Source organism: Benincasa hispida, chromosome 8 (genome assembly GCF_027475165.1).
Source record: "Benincasa hispida cultivar pf3 chromosome 8, pf3_genome.v1.1, whole genome shotgun sequence".
Lineage (NCBI taxonomy): Eukaryota > Viridiplantae > Streptophyta > Magnoliopsida > Cucurbitales > Cucurbitaceae > Benincasa > Benincasa hispida.
Window position 1 is genome coordinate 5,765,731 of NC_143485.1, and position 10,633 is coordinate 5,776,363.

Sequence of the window (10,633 nt, forward strand, 5' to 3'; positions counted from 1 at the left end):
TACTGACTCCTGGTCTTAAACATAAGGGCCCTACTCTCTTGTGGTGGAGAAGGATTTGGCTTATTGGTAGAACCATAGACCAATTATTCATTAGAGGATCAGTGAAGACTTGAGGAGCAAGATATATTATAGGGGTAAAATAGTAATATTGACTAAGTTATAAATATGGATGACCTGTGAAGGATCGATTTATTGATTATGGTTAAATCAAGTGGATAGAAATATATCTACAGTGAGGAGAGTGCAACTACTGAGCTATACTGGTATGTCTTGGTAGTTAACGAATATTGATTAATTCGATTTAAAGAGTCTAGCCAATTAATCTAAAATCATTGGAGCTCATGATCTGTAGGTCCATTAGGTCCCTCTACTAGCTCATAAACGGATTAAACTTAAAATAACGTGTTGAGAGAATTTGAAATGTTCAAACTCAGTATAGGGTTTTGATGATTATATTTCATATAATTGATGTTTAATTATCGAGTTAAACATTTTGATTTTAAAGTGTTGACAATATTTAAATATGATTTAAATATTTAATGAGGTGTTATACTAATTTAATAATTGATATTAAATTAATTGATTAAATTGGTTTAATTAATTATCCAACTAGTTTTTTAAATTTATGAAATTTAAAATTATGAAATTGGTTTAATTAAATTTTGAATTTATGAAATTCAAATTATAAAAATTTTTTAATTAAAATTGAATTTGAGAAATTCAGTTTTAAAATAAGTTTTAGTTATATATTTAGACTATCCAATTTCATGATTTAGACATTGGGATTTAATGGAAAGTGGGATAATCCCACATTTTCCATTGTATAACACCTCATGCAACTCAATTTTAATGGAAAAATAAGTGGCCTCATCAAATTAAATCTGATCTGTAAAGATCTGAGTTCAGATTTATGGTTGATGCATAATTTATTCATGGATTAGTAGAGAAGAATCTTGTGGTGGTCTATTGCAGAGATTGAAGAAGAAACTTGTGGTGTATTCAAGCAATTCGAAGGAATCATCAAAGGTATTCACTTGAAACCCTAATATACTGAAAATTGTGAACATGCATGTTGATTGACTAAAGTTGATGTAATTAGAATGCTTAGATCCTTAATTGATTCCGCATGTTGAATGTCAACTTCATCATATGATACATTATAATATAAAGTTTTAATGAGATACGTAAATATTTTAATATGATTCAAATATTAATTAAATGAATATGATTCATATAAAAGTCATAGGGTAAAATTAATATGAATATGATTCATATTAATACTATATGAGAGAATAATAGACTATAGGTTATATGTTATATGTGATATAACATATAGTTTTAATTTATATATATAATTAAAATTCATTAACTTTAATTTTTTTTAAAAAAAAATGAGTTATTTGATAACTCTCTCAACCCCTTAATTCTCTCATACACAGAACATGAGAATAAAAAGATAAAAGAACCATCATATTCCATCTCTATCCTCTGAAGAACTCTCTGTGTGTCAGTGTTCTCTATGTGAAATTCTTCTCTCAAAAAGAAAAATCTCCCTTATCAAAATTAAAGACTAGAAGCTCACACCTCTATGATTGTTCCTCATCCTTGAGAATAACAAGAAAGACGTTGTGGTGGTTTGTCATTACTACTATACATTTTGGGTTGCTGTTGTTGGTAAGGAGTTTTGCTCGAGTTCGTATTGTGTTGGAGAGGAAACAAGAAGGTTGTGTTCTTCAAGGGTGAGTCTCGTTTCCTTCTCCTCTCTGAAATTCACAGTAGAGAAAACATGCTTAATTAATTTAGTTTATTGATGTTTCCGTCCTCTAAGTTTTTTATGTTCTGTAAAATGAAAATTGAGACCACGCATTCGTATGCTTCTGCTTCGAGGTATTCCAAATCCTTCAATTGGTACTAAAGCCATCTTGTGTCTCTAATTTTTATTTTTGAACTTTAATTCAGAGTTTTTGGTTGGTGTATGATCTATATTATGAACGTATGTTCTAAATTTTGCACATTAGATGTTTCGAAATTGGCATAGTTTTTACTGCTTTAATCAGTCAGTTTGTAAGGACCCAGTGTATTTTTGGGCATTTAATTTTTGCAATCGAGTCTATATTTAGTCTGTGTCATTTGTGGAGAGTTTTCGGCTTCATTTTGGAGAAATTTGGAGCAAGAACGGAGCAAATTGGATGGACGGATGAAGTAGAGGAAGCTTTCTACCTTAAAGCGTCGCGGTGCTCCCCCTACGTTGAAAGGCAGAAAGCCCAGTATCACTACGCTCCAGCCATAGCGTTGTAGCATTACGAACAACGTAGGGATACACTACAGCAACACAAAAGCCAGTGTCACAACGCTCGGCTGGAGTGTTGCAATGCTCCGAATGTTCAGTGCACGTCTGAGGCCGTTTGCAAATCGTGGCTTCAGACTTAACTGAAGGTGGTTTTGTTTTTTTGTGTATTTATTAATTATTAATTTGTAATAATTAATTATTTTATTTTTTCATTAATTAAATTAATATTATTGTTATATTAATTTAATTAACATTTAGGATGTCAATTTCGGACCAATGTTGCTTTTATATTTATTATACATGTGATGTATGGTTTATTTATTATATAGCATATTGTATGCCATGTAGGATTAAAAATCCCACCATAAGATAAAAATTATTCCATGCATCATTTTAATGTAAATGTTATATTATATAGTTGCTTGATTTAATTAAGCATGCCCATGCATCATATTTAATATAATTGTTATATTATATGATACCATGCATTTATAACATGTTCATGCATCATTTTATATTATAAATGTTATAATATATAGTATTGATGAATGGATGAATGTTATTTAATTTTTATTACTTTATTATATAATTGTTACGTATGTTGGAATGAAAATGGAGATGCATGAAGCATAACACCACTTTAGAAAAATATAATTGTTATATTTTTTTTAAAGTATATCATTAGATGCATGTATAGGTTTTAATTATTTTATTAAACTTTAAAAGTGTTATAAGTTTGTGAAATTAGAATTAAGATCTATGATCAAGAGTTGTATGCAAACATAGGTTAAATTGATTTTAAATGGTTTAAAATTGATTTCACATAGACCTATGTTAATAATATTTCTAATGAGATTAGAAATAGGTTTAATATTTTAATTTCATTTTAATAGGATTAAATTAGATTAAATAAAAGATTAAATTTATAACATAATTATCTATAAAGGACCTTTGTCTAAGAAAGATTCTGTCTAGGCTAAGGTATTTAAGCTGACAGAAATGGAACACCCCTACCTAGGATCGACCTGGAAGGTGAATTAGATAAATATGTTATAAGCATGCAATGAATGATTAAGGTTTATTAAAGTATTTAATAAACAAGAATCATTGTTGTTAAACTATCCAATATAAGAGTTATATTGGGAAATCTTTAACAATCACTTAGTACAAATTTATTAGTCGATTTTTTAAGTAAATGAACCATAGGCTTAAAATAATCAATGGGAGGAAAATGATGTATATGATACTTCAATTTCTTTCACAATTCTCCCTAAATAGTTCACACCATGAGATCTATGTCGAGTCTTAAGGCACCTTTGCTTGTGTCTCCCTATGGATGGTGTTTGTATAGATCAATAACAAGGTGAATGGAGAGAGTGTTTATAGTAAGTGGGAGAGGGACATGTGTCAACACATCCTACGGTCTCCTTCATTGGTTTGGTATAAAGTTTTATGCTCGGCCTAGAGGCACATTTGCTTGTATCCCCCTACGGATGATATTTTGCATAGAATTTTACACTAACTCCAAAAATGGATAGGACTTCTTTAGTTAAGTAAGTTAATGATTTATAGACCGAACAATGGTGACTAATTATTATAGGACTAAGAGTTATTATGGTATAATTATTAGTTGAGATTGTCTCAATTCAGTGAAGGGGTAACTAATCACTCTACAGTGGCTTTTATTCTAACTCATTGAAGCATCATTGCAAAATAGATATCATATAGATGAAAGGAACCGTTAAAGGTCCTTGTGTGGAAGTGGGGATCATTTCCAATTTTAATTTTTTATAGAATTTTAAATTACAAACAGAATAATTATACATTATCAATCTAAACTTTACAACACGTTATTAAATTGAGAAATAGGGAAGAAGATGACACTTACCTTAAAGCCAATCAACTCCTCACGTATTCCCTCGACCCAGATCTTCTTCTCTTAGATCTCCAATTTGAAAACCTAAATAGACACCACCACAAAATGGTACCTCTTGTATTCTCCTTAGGAATTGAGAATAACCAGAAGGCATGGGCTCTGCTATGGATTTTGTAAGAGAGAAAGGAGATGAGAAGTGAAGGAGGATGAGTTTTCCTAGAGAGAAATTTTTTCTATCAAACTTGGAGGAGGAAGGTGAAGAATGAATCCCTCAACCAACCAACCCCACTACACGTTTTTTTTTTTTTAGAGAATTAGGAGAGGAGGAGGGGGAGGAGGGGAGTTACAACTCCCTCCCTTTAATTAAATTAAATTAATTTTAATTTCAATTATATATAATAACTACCATATTATATATATACTATATGTTAGATCAAAAATAACACATAATCTATAGTTTTATATTGTATCAAATACAATATAACCTATAGTTTTATTTTCTTTCAATAATGTATGGCATTTAATATAAATCACATTTATACTAAATTCAATTATATGAATCTCATCCATATAACTAATATTTGAATCATATTCAAATATTTAATTCCTCTCAACTATTTATGGTATTCAACATAATTATATTTATATTAAATTTAATTATATGAATCTTATTCATATAATTAGTATTTGAATTGTATTCAAATTCCTTTCAAAATACTTTCTATTATAATGTATCTAATACATTATATTAACTATATCACATATAATTAATTTAAATAATTATATCATATATAATTAATTGTTGAAATGCCTTGAATTTGTTTGTTGGCGCTTTGAACAACATGGTACGGGGGTCTCGTTGAAATGCCTTAGAGTAGTGCGCTATATAAACTCTCTAACCCTAGAGGCGCTGTTCTGATGTAATTAAAACATTCTCTCAAATAATATTGTTCTCCCTCTGCCCGTGGACGTAGCTAATACACTGTTAGTGAACCACGTATATCTGTGTATCGATCTTTCCTACTTTACGTTTCTTTTTGTGTTCTTTAATTGTCGATTTCGCAACATGAATTTCTCTCCATTAATTTGAACAATTAAAATTAATCAAAATTAGTTCTCAATTTAATCTTTGTTGAGCTACAGAGGAGACCTTATGGACCTATAAATGGAAGCTCCAATGGTACTTGCATAATTAATTAAACTTTTTAATTAAATTGTCCAACTTCCATTAACTGCCTTTCATTCCACTAAAAATCGACAGTTGCACTCTTCACATTACAGATATATTTATGTATATATTAGATATAACCAATCAACAATGTGATGAACCTTCACAAATTGCTCGTAAGTACAACTAGGTCAAAATAACCATTTTTCCCCTGTAGTTATATCTAACTCATTAAGTACCACTGATCTCTCTAATGAACAATAAATCATAGTTCAACTATGACCAAGTCCCTCTCGGGCCAAGAGAAGGTATGGTCACATTGTTCAAGCACCGGAGTTAGCCCTTAAGAGAGCAATTTATCTACTTACCCCGATATCAGGGAAGGAGTAAATTTCGTTTTGTGTAGCTATGTTCCCAGCTCCCCAATCAGACGAATCTCACTCTCACCCATACAAATCAAAGGACCGCCTTCATAGGCAGGAATTCACAACTCACTCAGGATTCAGGTCATGTCACCTATGGCCATCCTGGTGAAATGTAAGTCTCTACTATTAACGATGTTATATAATAAGACTAATCATTTCGTGGTCAGGTCTTATACAAACTCTTTGTATAGGATACCTCGCTCACATGTCTCTACATGAATGATCAGGATCAGATCATTTGTAGCACTTTACAACACTTGTAACACCTACAAAGCGAGTCTTATTCATAGTGTCACCAGAATAAGGTACCCAGCCTTATCCATCTACTACAGACCATTTAGGTTATTATTTAAACAAGATCCACCTGTATATCTCTATATACTTGTTTAAATTACATAAAATAGCCTAGAATCTTAGTTTGTTGGATTGAGTGTATGCTCATAAATTAATAATTATTTTATTAATAACAATTTGTTTACATAATGTTTATAAACTACGAGAATACAATAGATATCTAGGACACCAATCCTAACAATAGGATACATTAGAATTTTGCTAAATTGATGGTTTTTTTCATGGGTAATGATTTAAATAACTAATATAAATAATTTGTATGTTTTAGCAACAAGCAAAATGATTAGCTCTACTTTAAATCTTCTAAGTCCTGACAAATTAAATGGAAACAATTATACTAGTTGGAAGTGTTGGGGTTGATACCCTAAATCTCGTAGGGTCCTGTAGTTTATAAACACATGTATGGACAAACTTTTGTGATGTAATAATATGTGATAGTTTGTTCACTATTGTCTATGAAATATGAGATATTTTAGTTGCATTAACCACAAACTAATAAACTAAGATCCCTAGTTATCTTTGTAACTTAAACATGTATGTGGAGACATACAAGTGCATCATGCCTTAAATGATAACCTAAATGGTCTGTAAGATATGGATATAGGAGGAAAACCTTATCCTTGTGACACTACGGATATGGCCTGCTTTGTAGATGTTACAAGTGTTGTAAAGTACTACAGATGGTCTGATCCTCATCATTCATGTGGAGACATGCGAGCGGGGGTATCCTATACAAAGGAGTTTGTATAAGACCGAATCGCGAAATGTTTAGTCTCGTTATATAACGTCGTTCATGACAAAGACTTTCATTTCACTAGGATGACCATAGGTAACATGACCTTAATCCTGAGTGAGTTGGGAACTCCTGCCTATGAGGGCAGTCATTTGATTTGCATGGGTGCGAGTGGCCAGATCGCCGACTCAAACCTACCACTTTGAGGATTCATCTAATTGGAGAGTTTCCACTCAGCTACACAAGACAGAATTCACTTCTTCCCCGAAGCAGAGGTAAGTAGATAGATTGCTCCCTTAAGAGCTAATTTCGGGGCTTGAACAATGTGGCGCCAAACCTTCTCATGGCCCGAGAAGTGTTCACTCATAGTAGGACTATGATGTATTATTCATTAAAGGATTCAGTGGTACTTAAGGAGTTAGATGTAACTACAAGGGCAAAACTGTAAATTGGTCTAGCTATACTTATGAGCGATCTGTGAAGGGTTATTGTACTGTTGATTGGTTATATCCAATAGACACAGAAATATATATGTAGTGCAAATAGTGCAGCTGTCAGTCTTTAGTGGAGTGTCCGGCAGTTAACGGATGATGGATATCATGATTAAAGAGTTTAGTCAGTTATTCGTGTACCGTTGGAGCATCAAGCAATAGGTCCATAAGATCCCCTTGGTAGCTCAATGGATTCAAGTTGAGAATCATCTTTTTTATTAGTTTTAAGTGTTCAAATTCACAAGAGTGAATTTGATTATATATGATATAATTAAATTGGTTCAATTATATGTGATATAATTGACTTGATGTATAGAGAGGAATTAATATAAATATGATTTATATTAAATAAAGGAGAAAAAGAACTACGGTTTAAATATTACATATGATGTGATATTAAAACTATATGTTATAAATATAAAATGATAAATTAGTTATTATATTTATTTATAATAAAACAATTATATGATAATTGTTGGTTGGTTATTTATTTTCTCATTTAACCGTATGAGTGGGAAGTTTCTTTTAGTTTTAATAACTGAAGAATAAAATGTGAAAATTGTTTTCATTTTCATAATTGCATCACATTCAATCGAATGAAAAAGAAAAGCTATACGATAGCCTATTCAGAGAGTAAACGACCAAGCGTCTTGTTTCTCATTACTAGACGATTACTCCTCGTTTGCTAGACGATCAAGTATCCAACTCTATATGATAGAGTGTTCTCATTCTCCCACTTACTCAATCGTTTAACTCGATCGTATACTTCCTCCTTTCCTCTACCAAATCCACGTTAAGTCCATACCTTCTGGATTTTCACACCGAGAATACCAAGGTAACCAAGTGGTAGTGTCGAGTGTTGCTGTTCGAGGGTCAAGGATCGAGTATTACTCGATTTGGATCAAGGATCTGACATATCGTGAATTCACTGGTTGTTCGTTGCGTTCGTGCTCGTGATCGAGTTTGCTGGGACGCCGACTAGTGTAGATCGAGGCAATACTTGAAGAAGAGTCCATCAAAGGTATGATACTCGATTCCCTTTGTTTTTTTTTTTAATTTAAAGCATGCTATAATTTACTCGATGATGCATAATTGTTCTTTTATGTTTGTAAATGTGTTGTTCTTTCACAATGGGTTTGGAACGATCTTGCTTCCACTCACTAGCTCTCTTGAATAAGAGTTACTTCTAGAAGAATATTATAAACATTGTGCTTATAATCGAGACCTGAGGTTTGTCCTGGTTGAGGAATGTCCTCAATTTCCTACTGCCAATGCCGCTTGAAATGTTCGAGAGGCATATGAAAGATAGGTCTAGGCAAACGAAAAGGCCCAAACGTATATCTTGGGAAACTTATTTGAAGTCTTAGCCAAGAAGCACAAAACCATGGTCGAAACTCGTGAGATCATGGATTTTTTTAGGGAGATGTTTAGAAAACCGTCCACCCAACTCTGACATGATGCTCTTAAATTCATCTTTAATGCCCGTATGAAAGAAGGGGCATTTGTTTGAGAACATGTTCTGAACATGATAGTTCACTTTAATGTGACTGAGATGAATGGGTTTGTCATCGACGAAGCCAATCAAGTTAGCTTCATCCTGGAGACTCTATCTGAGAGTTTCCTCAAGTTCCGTAGTAGCACTATCATGAATAAACTAGACTACAATTGTAAACCCCGAACCCTAATTTCTCTACTTGTGTATGTTCCCTACTGAGACCAGTATGGTGAGTAGGTTGAAGTGAGAATTAATGTTAAATTGTAGAGAAAAGGGTTAAAAGCTAGAAGAAAAGTTTGAGTTTGAAAGCTTGACTCTTGGGTGAAGCTAGAAAATTTGGCTAAGTATAACCCATGCGTTGGAAGCTAGAAAAATGGCTAAGTATTTGCCCATGCGTTGGCCTTGTGCTAGGCATTGGAGTTGAGTCAAGAGTGTTGGCTTTACTCATTTGAGAGGTTAATTGGGCATTTAAGGAAGCCAAGGAGTGGACGAGAGGAAAAGTTATGCGTGGACAAGGCATGTAGCAGCCAAGCCTTGAGAGGTTAGCATGCATGCGGTAGCTTCAAGTATGCACGAGTGTGGGCGCTGGGCATTGGAGTTGCGCGCGTGGATGATCATATAGCAACGAGCAACGCTAAGTGATACGCTAGACGATCGTGTAACTACGGGCGGCACTAAGCGATGCAGTAAACAATCGTGTAGCTATGTGTGGCGCTAGACAATGCAAAGTAATGCACTAGACGATAGTGCTACATGATGGACGATAGTGTTAAATGATGGGCGATGGCACTACAAGATTAGCATCGGCGCTAGACGATGACGCTACACGATGGCACTACACGATGGGCGTGATGCGTTAGATGATAGGCGTCAGTGCTACACGATGAGCGAGAGCTATGCGACAGGCTATGTACTATACGATGAGCGAGAGAGACATCGTTGAGTGATAAGCATCAGCGAGAGAATCACTAAATGATGAGTTGAATGATGGGGCAGTGAGCTAAACGATTGAGCATGCGTTGATCAGTCTTAACCCCTGACTAAGAGCAACAGTTGTCATAAGCACCGGATTTAACTCCATTTAAACTGAAAGTGTCATGCTAAGCTTTAATGGTAAGCGGTGGAAAGCAGTATAAAAGGGGAGGTTGAACTTCAAACTATCAGTTTGATCATTTCCTCCATGCAAATTGAGAGATCTTATGGTGTTGTTGGAAAGATCTGAGAGTCTACTTTCAGAGGTGACACTGCCGGACAAAGGTTTCACCGAAATAAGGCCGGAGAAGGGAAAGAGTGACCAGAGGTTCTATTCTCGGGTGAATCCAGGCCATGTTAAAGAATTGAGTCTTTAGGATAAACCACAAGAATTATGAAGCTGAAATTTTAAGATAAGCTTTCTGAGACAATTATAAACAAGTTTGTAGAAGGAAATTTCTTGAGATGATCTCTAGAATTTGAGTTATAAATTCCGTAATTTGAATCTAGAATTTCATGAACAAGCAGGCAGCTGCTTGGGTTGAATAAGCTGGCAGCTCAAAGTAAAACGCTCGGACAGACCAAAGGATGAGCATTTCTATGCGTTAGACCTACTATGTGGGCCGAGAAGAGCTTGCATTGAAGCCTTGGATGCATAAGCAGCCTTGGTGGACGACCATGTGCAGCTGAAGGGACACTTAGAAAAAAGTGTTCGTTGCACAAGTGAGTTGCTTTGGTGAGAAGCGGTTGGAAGCATTGCATGAGCCAAAGTCTCAAGGAAATTCCTAAGTGCTAAACCTACAGCAAAGTATGCATGGAGTGAAAGTCT